The 15,436-nt window shown below is 37.4% G+C and overlaps 1 protein-coding gene and 1 long non-coding RNA gene across 4 annotated transcripts in view; one reads left to right on the top strand and one right to left on the bottom strand.

The window, feature by feature from the left end:
• LOC110202750 (uncharacterized) overlaps window positions 1-5,762 on the top strand; it is a 40,635-nt gene extending 34,873 nt beyond the window's left edge. Inside the window, exon 3 of the long non-coding RNA XR_013486140.1 lies at window positions 4,888-5,762. This is a non-coding gene — a long non-coding RNA (uncharacterized LOC110202750). The remainder of the gene's footprint in view (window positions 1-4,887) is intronic.
• The window catches only part of LOC110202749 (3',5'-cyclic-AMP phosphodiesterase 4D), a 686,828-nt gene that overhangs the window by 366,108 nt on the left and 305,284 nt on the right, over window positions 1-15,436 (bottom strand). The gene's annotated exons all lie outside the window — the stretch shown is intronic.

The following is a 15,436-nucleotide window of genomic DNA, read 5'->3' as shown; positions in this document are numbered from 1 at the left end:
TTCCTTGTTATAGGATAATAGAAATTAAAAAGTTTTTTTCAAGTATTGTTATCTTTTGTTTTTATAACACATAGTCATTTCCCTTTAACTGCACACCCACCCTTAATGAATCTATAGTAATGAAAGAAATATTTAAGCAAAACCAACCAACACAGTGACCATTTCTGAAAATGTATATCGGATTTGCCATCTCCACTTCTCTGAGATCCAGAATGTTCATTACAATTCATCAGTACATGACAGCTTCTTGGCCTCTCTGCAGCCTCTGCCATTACCAATCACTCTCTTTTCCCTTGAAATTCTCTTCTCACAAGATTTTCATGACACTCTTCTCTTATGGTTCTCCTCCTACATAGCTAGACTGCTCCTTCTCAGCCTCCTATGTTGGATCTTCCTCCAAATTACACCAACTCGGGGTAACCCACAGAGATCTGACTTTTTTCTTTTCTCTCTATGCTGTTAAGGAAACTGACTCCTAGAGAGGCTAAGTAAGACAGGCTAACTAACTTGCCCAGTGTCACATTGCTACTAAGTAGTAAAGTCAGGATTCCAACCTGTAAATATAATGAATTTTCCATGATACAAGATTGTTCCATAGTTTCTAGTAGTGAGCCAATTTCTTTTTTCAGCATCTAAATGTTTCCTTTTTATCTGAACTACTCCATACCTAAAAATATCCAGGATTAAAATATATGTCCAATTGACAACTAACATGTCCACTTCTGGCTTGGATCACATCTTTTGAATATTTCTGTCTTTCATCTATGGGAGCCATGGTCATAGATCCTCTCTACTAAGACAACTTTAGAAGTTGTTATGAGGTCTAATGTATACCAAAAAGAAGTGATTTACTAATTCAGTGCCTTCTTCTGGCCTAAGAGAGTTGGATGAAAACAAAATATCCATATACGTCATCTGAATTAGTTTCTATGGACGATAAAATCATCCCTGATTTTTCTATTCCACTTCAAACTCTGCTACCTCAAACAAACTTCTTTAAACTGCTTCTTTTCACACTTTCTGTTCATTCATCTGCTTCTCTGACTCCACTTTCTCTCTCTCAAAGGGCAAAGAAGGGAAGAAGCACCGAGCTGCAAAGTCACTTTTAGAACCCATGGCAGGGAAACAAAACAATAATCTTCCGCAGAGAAAACTGTCAGTCAATGTGCACAGTAAAACTTTACCTGCCTGGAGTGCTTGATGACAAAGTATTTGAATGACTTGAGTTTTCTTGTTAATTAAATAAAATCCTTTTTCTTTTGTTTAAACTCTCATTCCTAAAAATCTTTGGAAAATGCACTTGCCACCTTACTAAGTAGAGTACTTGGATACCTTGAGGGACCTATGACCTCGTCATTGTCAAAGAACCAAAGATACAGGCAAAAGATGTTCTCCTTCTGGTCCTCTTGACATTGTCTAGCTAGCAGTGAAATCTATCAGTTAACCGTCCTTCTCTCTAAATACCTAGCACTCCTTTTTCACTCATTCACCTACCTGATGGAGTTATTTTATGATGATTCTCTAGCACAATTCTTAGCTGGAAATGCATTAGAACTTACTCACACCTATTCCACTGCCCTTTAAATAACTCTCAGTTTTAATTCTTCAGAGACTGAAGCATTCCATGACACAAGGCCCTACAGCATCACTGCAAAAATGTTGCATGAAAAGATGGGCCTTTAGGTTTGGGAGAAGTTTAGGGTCACTAAAGACACTGTGGCAATCCAACCAAGTAGCCAACTCCTGTTAAATTTTGGGTTCTTTTCATTATCCATTCAAGGTGTCTATCTGAAATAGGGATCTTGATGGATCTGTTCTTTGGTTTGTCTGTTCAACCTCTTATGGTAGCTAAACAACAGGTATTCTTAATTCACTTAGCATTTCCAGGGCAAAAGTCAGATCAAACTTTTTTAGAATGATTGTCAATCTCGTTTAGGAAATTGTAGATGGTGAGGTCCTCCAGATGCTTTTGTTTGTAGATGACACTGTACTTGAGTGAACTGAATTATAAAGACCAAGCTGAGCCCTGAAGAAGAGTTAGGAGAATACACCTTGCTCCCTTTTTTGCAGAGGCGGAGTGTTCATATGGAATACTATATATGCTATCAGACCTGACTGATACTGAATAATTTTGCAGATTCTTTTTCGTTTTAAGGATGTTTCTGGGAGATGGAGGGGGAAGGAGAGATATAGAAGTTATGTAAAAACAAAGATATTCGTAATTTTTAAAATGTATAGTTATACACACGTAATGGTCATTATCAGATTTATTACCATTTTTTTTTCTGGTGGGGGCATGAGGAGGAGATTTAGAAACTTCTAGTGAGAACAAAACCCCTCCACCTACTCAGATCAATGAACGTTCTATAACTTATAGTCTTAGTGAGCTGCCTGGAACACTGGGAGGCTAAGAAACCTGCCCAGGGTCACACATATAGCCAATATGTTGCAAAAGCCATGCTTGAATCCAGGGCTTCCTGAACCCAAGGCAGTCCTCAATCTATTCTGCCATATCCTTAATTGCCTATCAAAATTAAATGAGTCAAATCTAGTTCGTAATTAGCAAACATTGTGTTTTTCTAAAAGCTGTTGCTGTTATGAGTAAATACCCTGGATAAAAACCAGAAGTCCTATTTTTAATATGCTCTTGCCATTAATTAACCAAAGACATAAATAATTTGTGAGCAGTAAATATGCCTCACATTATAACTGAGGAGCAAAAGGGCAACAGGACCCAACTAAGTAACATAAAGCAAGGCCAAAAAACTTTCCTCTCTGTGAGCTAGACAAGTAATTCTAGAGCTTTTGATTTTCCTCAGGAGACAGCATTTAAGCTAATCTGGTGTAGGACTGAAATATTTCATTGAAGTCAACTTTCCCTTCGTAAGTGAAATTCTACCCCTTCCACAATTCCTAGGCAAAAATGCGAAGTGGGTGCTCTTGGGCTTTGGAAGTCAATCCTCCTTTTTCTCTTTCTGTTTTCTCTCTCTGGTATTTCCCCCTAAATTTTTAGGCATCCAGAATTAAAGCACCCTCCTTCTTTCCCCTCTCTCCTCTATTAAATCATCTTTTCAAAGGATTCCCCACTCATGTTTGCTTCTTAGAATCCTAGTTTCCTTTAAGGGCTCAGTTCAAGTGATACATCCTATATCAACAAAACCTTTTCCTGATTCCCACTGCTGCTAGTGTCCTACCTCATCTCAGGAACTATTTTGTATTTACTTTGTAAGAATTTTGTAGGTGTTTATCTGTGCACATGATAGGGCTGTTTTCCTTCAACAGAATGTAAGCTTTTTAAGGGAAGAGACTGTTTTGGTGCCTTGCATGAAGGAAGGAATGAAGGAAGGAAGGACAGGGAAGGAGAGAAGGAAAGAGGGAAGGAAGGAGGGAAGGAATTTGACATTAGTCATTTATATATTGGCGTGAATTTGTCCCCTTGGGGTATTTGTATTTTGATATACCTGATTATGCCCTGTTAGACAATTTTCAAGTCATAGTTATCAGGAAAGGGAAGTATTTGTTCACTAAAATATCCTTCCCAACTGCTTCCAAAATAATTTCACATATGTATGCAGTAAGATGACTTTCAGCACCATTTTGGGGGGCTCTCTTAATGAGATACTAGTCAATCTCTAATCTGCAATTATCTAGTGGATTGGCAGGGAAGTGATTCAGGATTTAAAGTGAAACCCCTCCTTTTTGGGGGGAGGAGAAAGGTTGTTAAATTATATAGACAGAGCTTAAATGTTAAATTTATGTTTGAGAGCTAGTAATGGTGTATCCAATACTCCCCTCATGTGTCATCAACTTTTTTTTTTCAGATTAGTCAAATAGTGTTGATTTATCCTACATGGCCTTTCTTTTTAAAATATTAATGTGTATTCTCTTATAATTTCTTATGATCTCCATCACATTCCTTTGAAAGTAGAGAGGCACATGGCCAGGGAGGCATTGTGGTACAATGGGGACTCTTCTGGATTTAGCATCAGAAGAACTGGGTTCAATGCCTGACTCTGCCATTTACTAACTGTGTGGGCTGGGGCAAGTGACAAGTTCTTGGAACCTCAGTTTCCTCGTGTGTAAAATGAGGAAATTGGAGTAGCAGGCCAGAATTGTCTGCTCTTGGTCAAGTGAACTTATCCTCTGTGAAGTTTAGTTTTCTTCATTTTTAACATGAAGGGGTAGAGTAGATGAACTCTTTATCAGCTGTAACAGGGACCATTTATGATTCTAATATGGCTATTGAAGAACAAGAGACATAGGACAGTGAAACAGTTTGCCACAATTCAACATTAGCAATAGAAGAGCTAGTGTTAGTGCTGCGCCTATAGGCTGTAATGTCCTACCTTAAAATCTCCAGGATTAAATCCATTTTCCACCCTGTTTCACACAGTTATGTATCTTTCACTATCTGTACCTGACACAAAGATCTCAGTGTTGCTGCTTTTCCCCTCTCTCTTAAGCAGTTTGACCCCAGGAGGCTCTGTGACTTGGTGCAAAATGCCAGCAAGGCCAGGACTAGCTGTCTGGTCCTTATATAAGCCAGTTAGTTTTATACAAAGAAAAACTCTGTTTCACAGGGCTAGACTATACCCTAATCATGGCCAGTCATTTTTTAAAGCATGCCTAAAGCCAGCATCTAACTGTTTTAGTGCAAACCTGTCATCACTTCTAACTAAACCACAGAATGTGAGAGCAGAAAGGAACCTGAGAAATCATTTAGTATGTCCATCTGACAGATGAAGAAAGCCTCAGAGTAGGTAGGTGACTGACTTCCCTAAAGTTAAGTCAACTGGGATTTGAACCAGATCCTATAGTTCCAAAACGCAGTGTTATTGTCACTGTACCACCATGTCATTTTAAAATCATCTTTTCTTTGCCTTTTAGGTTTCATCATCTGTTTGCCTCAGTTTCTTCATCTGTAAAATGAGCTGGAGAAGGAAATGGCAAACCATTCCAGTATCTTTGCCAAGAAAATCCCCGATACGGGGAGGGGGGGTCCAGATGTGACTGAAAAATAACTGAATAACTGTTACTTTCTATATGAAATCAAGCATAAAAGAGTGTTCAATCAAATGGAAAGAAAAATTTGGACTACTTCTTTAAAGTCACTACATAAAATTACTGAGCTCCATGAAGGGAAAGACCATACAACATTCATATGGTCTTGGACTCAGGTGTGAGACACTATAACTACCCTTAACGTTCAAAGATTTGAGTGGAACAGCCATGATAGTGCTCAAAGATTCCTGAGATTCTAGTGTTTCTTTTAAGTTAAGTTTTATTTTAATTCTAAGCTTAAAGACTAAATAGAATGGGCATTTATATATACACCGTAAAACAAGGGGGAAATGGAGCTTATGTGGAACTGTAGGTCTTTATTATATTTAACTTGCTTTTCTTTTTAAGTATATAATGAAATCAATTTATACGTTTAAAGGTGGTTCTGCTTTGCTGGCCTTCTCACTGGCCTTCCTTCTGTTCTGTTCTTTCCTTTTAAAAATGCCTTAATGACCATGCCTTTTATCTTTTCCCTTTTCCTTTTCTTCTTTCCCCTTCCCTTCTTTTTTTCTCCTCTCTTTTTTGGAGCCTTTCCCCTATTCTCTTACCTTCTCAATCCCCTACTGGAAAAAAAGGAAAAAAAAGGAAAAGAAAGCCCTTGTAACAAATATATATTGTCAAACAAAACAAGTTACCACATTGACTGTGTCTGACAATATGTGCCTTGTTCTGCATCAGATTTTAGATTCTGACCTTCAGGACTGAGGGCACCATTTTTTTAAAAAATAGAGAATCTCAGGTTCAATCTCATCAAATCCCAAAGTTCTCTAATTAAATTAAGGAATTCTCCTGTATCTTTTATAACAATATTCTCCTCTAGTGCATATTCTAAGGTTATTTCGAAGGGTAAATATTAGCTTTACCATTTCGTTTTAAGGTCACATTTGTACTCTGAACACATTCTGAAGCCCTTACTCAGCAGTCATATTACATAAATGCAAATGAACATGAAATCTATTATATTGAAAATAACAAGGTTAATGGACTATTAGCAAGAATGTACATTTTTAGGATCTGAAGGTGCTCATTACACACATCCAAGGCTGTAAGCTTAATTAAAAATTAACCTTACTGTTGAGAGTCAATGTGGGAAGTGGATCAAGGGTCAGCCCTGTGTTCAAATTGACATCTGACCTACTGTCTGTGTGACCTTTTGAAAAGGTCTCCCTTCAGAGGGAATACAGTTTATATAGTCTTTCAGTGGCCTGAAGCAATCCAGACTACAAACTAGATTTTCTCTGAAGGCAGTCACATAGATGAATTAAAAACAATACCTTCCTACTAATTTGATGAACCATCCTTTTTTTCTTTCTTTTTTTTTGTGAGGCAATTAGGGTTAAGTGACTTGCCCAGGGTCACACAGCTAGTGAATATCATGTGTCTGAGGCCAGATTTAAACTCAGGTCCTCTTGACTCCAGGGCTGGTGCTATATCCAGTGCAACACCTAGCTGCCCCAGCACCATCCTTTTTTAACAGGACAAAACCCTCTTTCTATCCGAGCCTGAGTGTTCTGAATCTAGTTTTATGAATGGAGGAAATCTTCCATTTCCTTACCACCACCCACCCTCTAAACTCCAGCTCAAAGCTTTTGCCTCTTCCATCAAGTAGACACTAGGAGTACGTAAGTGTGCTGTCCTTTTAAAACTCAAATACTCTCCTAGAAGGGGGAGAGCCTTGACACTAACTTATATATAACCTGCAAAAATTAACTGATTCATTCACCAAACACTTATTAGGAACCTACTAGATAAGATAGTGGGTGGCTGGGATGTGGGTGGGGTGTTGGGGTGAAGAGGGGAAAGAGAAGCAGAAGCAGTCAAATTGTTTTCATTGTAATGTTTAACATTAACAATTAATATATCCTACAAAATTTGAGAAGATTTGAAGAGAAGAAGAGGAGGCTAATTTTGGAATATGAAGTATTTCCTGGATGGACACCAAAAGTGAAATTTGGACAAAGGGCAGCATGAGAGTAGTGGACACCTCTCCCTCAGGGAAGAATTGTGTTGGAACTTAGAGAGTCCTTCAGGAAGAGTTGGGAAGGCACTCAAGACAAACTTGACCTACTTTGCAGTAGGAAGGGATGACTGGCCCCTCATATTGTACAGATGATGGCTGTGAGGGCTGGTATAGAATCAGGACCTATGATCTCTGAGGTGTTGCCACCTCATAGGCAACTATCTGAAGACAAATAAGGAATGGGCAAAATCCCTGCTCCAGTCACACTGTGAGAAAATCAATGAAACTGTTATCAAATAAAACACTTCAAGATAATCAATACTGCATCCTCAGGTTTTGGGATATGATACTAAAGAAAGCTAATTTAAGCTCTGAAAGTAGTATCCTGCTGTTGTTTTGAATCAGTAGTCGTGAGTTCTAAAGGAAGCACCCTACTCCCTCCAGCTGTCCTTGACAGACAGAGAGGTCACTTAGATTCAAACCATTAGGAAGAGGACAAACTAGAAATGCCATGCATGGTTCATGGAAAACAATTATCAGAGGGAATTTATGAATAGAAAACAGATTATACTGTCTTCTTTTATGCCATTAATAAATACAGAAAGGTTGATTTAACATGTTTTGTTTTGTTTGGTTGGTTTTTTGCCTTTCCTTTCTTTTTTCTTCTCCCAAGCATTGGGTTTCATATCAGTACCTTAATTCTTAAGGTATACCTTTTCTTTAGTCTCTCCTCCAACCTTTTCCAGGGCCAGTTTTAATAAAAGGTAGTTGCCTAATAAACCACTGGGCATCAAAAAATTCCCTGCACATCATCAAAGATGAAAAAAGATGGAAACAGTCAATGTGGGAAGGACTGTGAGAAGTCAGGGCCATTGACACTCTATTGAAACTGGGAAGTAACCATCATTCTGGATTTCAATTTAATATAATGTAAGAAAAGGGAGTTAACTGCCCATATTCTCTGGCCCAGTAATTCCACAACTATTTATATACCCCAAGAAAGACAAAGACAGAAGCAAAGATCTAATACATACCTAAAAAATCATGGCTAAACTCTTGGTACTAGTAAAGAACTGGAAACAAAGCAGGTGCTCATTAATTAGGGAATGGCAAAAACAAAACAAAATTTAAAAACTGTATATATGAATATAATTGAATATTATTGAATGGTAAGAAATTACAAATATGAATTCCCAGAAACATTGGAGAATTTGTAAAAATGAAATAGAACAAAATAAATAGGAGGACAATATATGATATGACTAGAATAATGTAAATAATCATGAAAAAGAAACTGAACTCTGAATTGTGGAAAAACCAACAGAGATCCTAGAAAAGAGGGGATGAAATACACTTCCTTCCTATGACAGAGGTGAGGGACTGCTGGGACAGAATGTTTTTAAGCATTGTCAGACAAAGTTTCTATATTTGAATGTTTTTGTTTGACTGTTTTTCTTTTTCACAAGGGAAAGTTCAATTTTGAAGATGACAATGAATTGTGCTATAAAAACAAAATGCTTCATTAAAATGTGTTTTAAAGAATTTTCTGAAAGAATAAAAATAGGGCAAAATTCAGCCTATCAATACACCAAGCTCCCTGATCTACAAAGAAGTAATTTGACAAGGCAAAAAAACCTAAATGAAAATATGTATTGTCCATTCAGGTTCAAATCCTGTCTTTGTTATTTCACCAAAAGGATCTCAAGCAAGTGAATCCCTGGTCCTCAGTTTTCTTGTCTGTAAAAAGGATGGTTTATACTAAATTTCTAAGGTCTTTCCGATCTCTAAATTCTATGATCTCTCCCTACAGATTATGAAAGATCTAACTTTTAGGGACATATGACCTATTACTAAACAGTCTTTTGAAAAAAGGGTTTGTTTTTTCTTCTTTTACTTTATGGTTACATAAATATATACTAGAACAGGTCATGTTAAGAGAGAAAATCATGGTATATAGGAAACTCTGAATCAGATTTTTTTTTCATTTTCTCAAGGTGAATTTTCTTTTTTAAAAATAACTTTTGACTTATTATATAACTACATGCTTTATTATATAAGTAGGGGAAGAAGGGAAGGGAACATACATTTATTTAGTACCTACTATGTGCTAAGTACTTTACAAATATTACATCATTCAATCCCCACAACAACGTTAAGAGGTAGGTGCTATTATCACCCCCATTTTACAGTTGAGGAAACCGAGATAGACAGAGTTTAAGTGACTTGCCCAGGGTCACACAACTAATAAGTGTCAGGCCAAGTACTTTATCCATTACACCACTTGACAAAAAACAACAAACAACAACAACCTGGTCCTTACAGCTTCTGCCCCATGGAAATATTTTTGTTTGTATTTCTGAAATGAACTGTTCTGAAAGAAATGCTTAAGTTCACCTTGTTTATTGATTACTTCTGTAAAGTTATACTGAAAAACAGTCAGAAATGTATATATTTAAAACATAGCTACGACCTTGGAGTCAGGACTCCTGCATTTATATTTGTGGTACAGCAGAGACACCATTGCAGTTAGGGTCAGAAAAACCTGGGGTCAAATCCCACCTTAAATTGTGTGACCTGGCAGACTACTAAAAGTCTTACCTTCAGTTTCCTTATCTATGGATGAATGAATATTTGTTATTATTATTATTATTCATCTATGAATACTTATGAATAAATGAAAATAATTCATTAAGCATTTATTCTGTATAAAGCATTATACCAAGTGTTGTGAATAAGAAAAAAACTAGACATCCCTTGCTATTAAGGACCTCATATTTCCTTTGGGAGAGACAACATATAAAAGAGGTTTTAGCTGTAAGTCAGATAGGAGGTCCCATTATCCCTAAGGTAAAGCAACAAAGCTGGTGGTAAGCCATTTTTTAAAATGTTCTTTCCACTGATAAAAACATATTTCTTTCTGATGCTGACCATTTGGTAGTGCTGCAGAGTTTGGTGCCAACAATCTTTTCTCCTGAGCTTTCATTACAGGGATTATAATTGCACCTACTTCGTAAGGTTACTGTTAAAATCGAACGAGATAATGTATGCAAAGCATTCTGAGTACATTATAATGCTATATACAAGTTGTTGCCATCATCATCATTGTAATTATTGGCTATGCGACCATGGCCAATGAATGCAACCTTTATGAAACTTAGTTTCTCCGTATTTAAAAATAGGAGTGAGTATACATGCACTCTGATTTCTCAGGGTTGATATGAGGAGAGTGTTTGTTAACTATGAGATATAGTTAGTGTACAGGAGGTATACAGTCTATGAGCTAGCTATTCCTGCTTTATATAGGAGTATTATATTTATATATATACAGATATAAAAATTTATATGAGTATTGATATATTATATGTGTATTTATACATATGAACATAATATCTGAGATTTGAGTCTAGGCTTCTCAGTTTCCAGCCTGGTACCAACAATCCCCAATCACAATTCTATATGTTTTAAAAGGTGTTGTATTCCTTTCAAAGTCTCACATACTCTGTGAGAGAATTACCCAGATTTCAGAGCTGTAAGGCACCTTTGTTTACTTCAAACTATATACAAAAACAGAATTCCACTAGGATACAGCAGACAAGTAGTCACTAAGTCACGAGACAAGTAGTTGCTAAGACTAGTTTTTGTTTTCTTCCCTTTCCCTCACTAAAAATCTTGATTTCCACCTGTCTTAATGATTCCAAACCCTCCATATAGCTAAGGTGATATCTGTCCCCTGTTTGGCTCTGATTGGAGATACAGATGCTCAGAGATTTGTTTTCTTCATCATTGAAATGGAGCCTGTCATTCACTCTGGATTATGGTGAACATAACTGAATTTAGACTAAGGCCATTGAAATTTCATGGTTGATTAAAACCCTTCTCCCCTGTGTCCTACCTTCATGGAAGTCACTCTGATTCTTGAAGGTTAGGCCAGTGGAACAGAGGTTTTGATAGATGATATCACTACACAGGCAACAGGTGGTTCTCCAGCTTACTTTTTCTTTCTCCTTTAATAGAAGTAGGTAGGTAGTGCAATGGATAGAGTGCTGGGCCTCCCAAGTTCAAATACTTAGTAGCAGTATGACCCTGGGAAAGTCACTTAACTTCTATTTCAGTTTTCTCATTTATAAAACAGGAATAATAATAGCACCTACCTCTCAGGGTTGTGAGGATAAAATGAGATAAAGTGCTTTGCAAACCTTAAAACACTATATATAATGCTAGTAGCTATTACTATTGCTATCATTATTATTATTATTATTATTATTATATTATTATTAATCTCTAGCACCTAGCTTAGTGGTTGGCATATCGTAAGCATTTAATACATGTTGGATGATTGACTGATTTTATCAAACATGAAAAAAGTTTGAGTATGGAAAGATCAGTTTTGTATGTCTAAGAATGAGCCTGAGGAAGTCATCACTGGAAAACTGGTCACAAGAGGATTGATTTAATTAGGCTACAAAGACTCATGAAAATATTTAATCAAGTGAGGAGGGGCCTGTCATTTGTATCAAGGAGGGATTATCAATACTGATGAAATAAAACAGTAATGGATCTTTCCGAGTTCTTGAAGCACAGAAGATTCATGCTAAATGTTGCCCCAAAGTTGAAAGGCTAAACTTAAAATAGCCTCTTGGGATTTAATTTCCTAAAGAAATGGATCCAGGCAGTGAAGCTATGTAGAAAAACATTTCTAAGAGTCTTCAACAGTTTTTGTCAAAAAGGTGCATTTTGAAAAATCATCAAAAAATCAACAAAATAAATTATGTCTGGCTTCTGGAAGTAACTAGATGGCAAAGGTCAATTTTTGTTTTTCTGAGTTAATCTGGCCTCAGAATGGATAAAGAAATCCTAATAGATAGAAAATATATTTAGGAGACAGTAGATAAGAACAACAGTCATTTACATCATGTTTTACATATGTTATCTCATTAAAACCTAAGAGCAATCTTGTGAGATAGGCAAGATAAGGATTATTATTCCCATTTTATAGATGAGGAAACCTCAGCCAGAAGAGGTTGAGACTCCCCAGCGCTCATGGGGCCTGATGAGTCAGAATCTGTACTTGGGTCTTCCAGACCTCACACTAACAAACACTTTATCCACTATGCAAGGCTGGACAATCAAGGAAAATAACATTTTCTTTTTCTCTTTGTCCACTAAGCTTCAAGATCAGAGTCTGGAGTTTAACTGAAAGTGATGACATCATTTCCTATCCATTATTCTGGTGGAGTTAACACCCACACCTAGTGTTTACCATAGACTGGAGTGACAGGATTTTGCATGCCAAAAGAAGGGTCATTGCTGCAGTTCATGCATTTGTTTGTATGACTGAACAAAGAGCTATTTCAAAAAGAAGCATAATTAGGGCTGCAGAAAGTTTAAATTCAACTGGCTGAAACTGATCATTCATCACTGTGAGCATTTTAATGCCCTTCAGGAAGGTTTTGCATCCATACTCAAAAACAGGAGTCTACGCCAAGGGAATTCATAAATCCCTCCTTTTCGTGTCAGATGCAACATCTGATTAGGTGACGTACTGAAGGGGACCAGGATGTATTTGTAAATAACAGGAAAGGGTAAGAGTGCATAGGAAAGACCATGCATTGGACAGGGAACCTGAGTTATCTTCTAACTCTGCTGCTAATTCACTGTGCAACCTTTTGGAGATCACTACATTTTCATATCTATAAAATAAAGAGACTGTACTAGATCATATCCAAGCTCCCTCTCAGTGCTAAAATTCCATATCTTGATCTCTGGACCAAAAGCCATTTTTTTTTCTAAATCAGAGCTTCAGACACAAGATGATTTTAAGTAGACACGAACATTAGCTAGCAGTGGACATATACATAAAGTATGGGCTCTTATGAAGGTGATAGATGAAACCCACTTTAGCCCCTGGGACATTTTTCACTGATGTTTTTCACTCCCATTCTTTCAGATCTCTTATATTAACAAGGGACAGGTGGGACTTTAGCTGGGCCTTGAAGGAAGCCAGGGAAGCCAGGAGGTAGAAATGAGGAGGAAGGGCATTCCAGGGATGAAATCACAGCCAGCGAAAAATGTTGGGGGTTGGAAATGGAGTGTCTTGTATGAACATTAAGGAAGCCACTGTCACTGGACTGAAGAGTCTATGGGGGTTATGAGGTGAAGAAGACTAAAAATGTGTGTGTTTGGGGTGGGGGCAGCAGGTTTTGAAGGACTTTGAATGTCAAAGGATTTTAGATTTGATCCTAGAAGTGACAGGGAGCCACGGTAAATCAGAATGGTATAACAAATAAGAAATGACAGGCAGGTGGAATTCAGAAAAACTTGGAAAGACTCACATGAACCAAAGCAAAGTGAAGTGAGTAGAACCAGGAGAACATTGTACACAGTAACAGCAACATTGTACGATGAAGAATCATAAATGATTTATTCTCAGCAGTACAAGACAATCCAAAAGGATTCATGATGAAAAATGTTATCTGCCTCCAGAGAAAGAACTGACATCTGAATACAGACTTAAGCATAGTATTTTTCACTTCCTTCCTTCCTTCTGCCTTCCTGCCTTCTTTCCTGCCTTCCTTAATTCCTCCTTCCTTCCATCCTTCCTTCCTTTTTTTATTCAAGTCTTGCACAAAATGACTAATATGGAAATGTTTTGCATGATTGCATACATATAACCTATATCAGATTGCTTACCATCTCAGCAAAGGGGGATGGGAGGGAGGAAGGGATAGAATTTGGAACTCAAAACATCAAAAAAAAGTTAAAAATTATTTTTACAGGTAATTGGGGGAGAATTAAAATATTAAAATAAAAGAACAGTATAGCAAATTCATTTCAAGGACAGGGACTGATATAGGGAACTCAAAATGACTTCTACCAATGCAGTTTGGCACCTTCTCTCCAGCTGAGTTTTAGACAGTTGCCTAGAGCACAAAGTGGTTGCATGATTTCCCTGGGGTTACATAGCCAGTATATATTGGAGTTAGGACTTGAATCCATACTCTCCTGGCTTTGAGGCCAGTTCTCTATCAACTATATCACATTGCCCCACAATACTACCCTGTAAGAATCTAAAATATTTTGTAGAATACTTTTGAACAGTTGGATTTTATTAGCTCTCAAGACACTGCATATCTTATTTCAGATAACAAACTTCTTTGAACTGAGCAGGGAAGTAGTTTTTGAACCCTAGATAACAAAAGCAGAGATGACATCAAAGTGAAGTGATTAGGAGGCTATTTGGGGACCTCTAGCAGCTGTATCATTGGTTTCTAGGTTACCAGGGAAGGTGCTGAGCACAGAAATACTGAGTATCAGTTGGCACCTCTAGGCCACCTCCCTATTTGGCAAAGTCAGACTACTAAATTAAAAATTAAAAAGATAGCTCACCAACATAATACAGAGCTTTTAAACCACTATAAATCTCTTGTGCCACTGCTCCAGCTATTAATGCAAAATGCATTTTCATAATCCCAACAGCATTTTTAGCATCACAGATTTAAAAACCGTTGGCAACAGGAAACATTTTCAATTCATGGGTGACTTGACATTTTCCTGTGTTACTTGTTTTCCCCCATGATTGTCAGCAGTGCCATGGCAATTTTGAGGGTCTCAGACATAGTGTAATTACACATCAGTTTCCTAGGAACTACTTTTAGAAGACATCTATAGTACAATAACTTTCTATGAATCAAGTGGAACCCAATTTAATTCAATAAAAATTGAGAAGCACCTGCCATGTGCTAGGCACTTATGGTAGTCATAGGGCCAGGAGGACAAAAGGAAACCATTCCTGCCCTCAAGGAGATTAAGTGTATTATGTTCCCAAGCCCTTATCCAGGGGTGGGGAACCATATAGCCCTCTATGTCCTCAAGTGTGGCCCTCTGACTGAATCCAAACTTCACAAGAGAAATCCCCTTAATAAAAGGATTTGTACTGTAAAACTTGGACTCATTCAAAAGGCCACACCCAAGGACCTAGAAGGCCACATGTGGCCATGACACCACAGGTTCCCAAACCCTATGTAATCTTTGTCCACTATCATCTGCCCTGACCTATTCCCATGGGCCAGGGTCCTAGAAGTCAGTCAAGCTCAATGCAGACTACTAATAGTCTCAAAAGTTTATACCATGTAAACAAGAAAAGAGAGAGAGAGAGAGAGAGAGAGAGAGAGAGAGAGAGATTTATAAATCCTTAAGCCACTTCCCTAGCCATGAATCCACAAGTTACACCTGTCTACTGGAGACTTGCAAATGTCTATTAGAGGTGAGCAGATTTTGTTGCTCAGCTGATAGTGATCTGCCTAACTTCTCTCTTTGAGAAGCATCATGGTATAGTGGGAAGAAAAAACATAGATGTGGACCTGGATTTCAGCAACTTAAATTCAAGTCTGGCCTAAGAACATTTACTAATTGTTT

Source organism: Phascolarctos cinereus, unplaced genomic scaffold (assembly GCF_003287225.1).
Source record: "Phascolarctos cinereus isolate Bilbo 61053 unplaced genomic scaffold, phaCin_HiC Scaffold_4;HRSCAF=312, whole genome shotgun sequence".
NCBI lineage: Eukaryota > Metazoa > Chordata > Mammalia > Diprotodontia > Phascolarctidae > Phascolarctos > Phascolarctos cinereus.
This window is presented reverse-complemented; position numbering and strand designations above follow the sequence as displayed.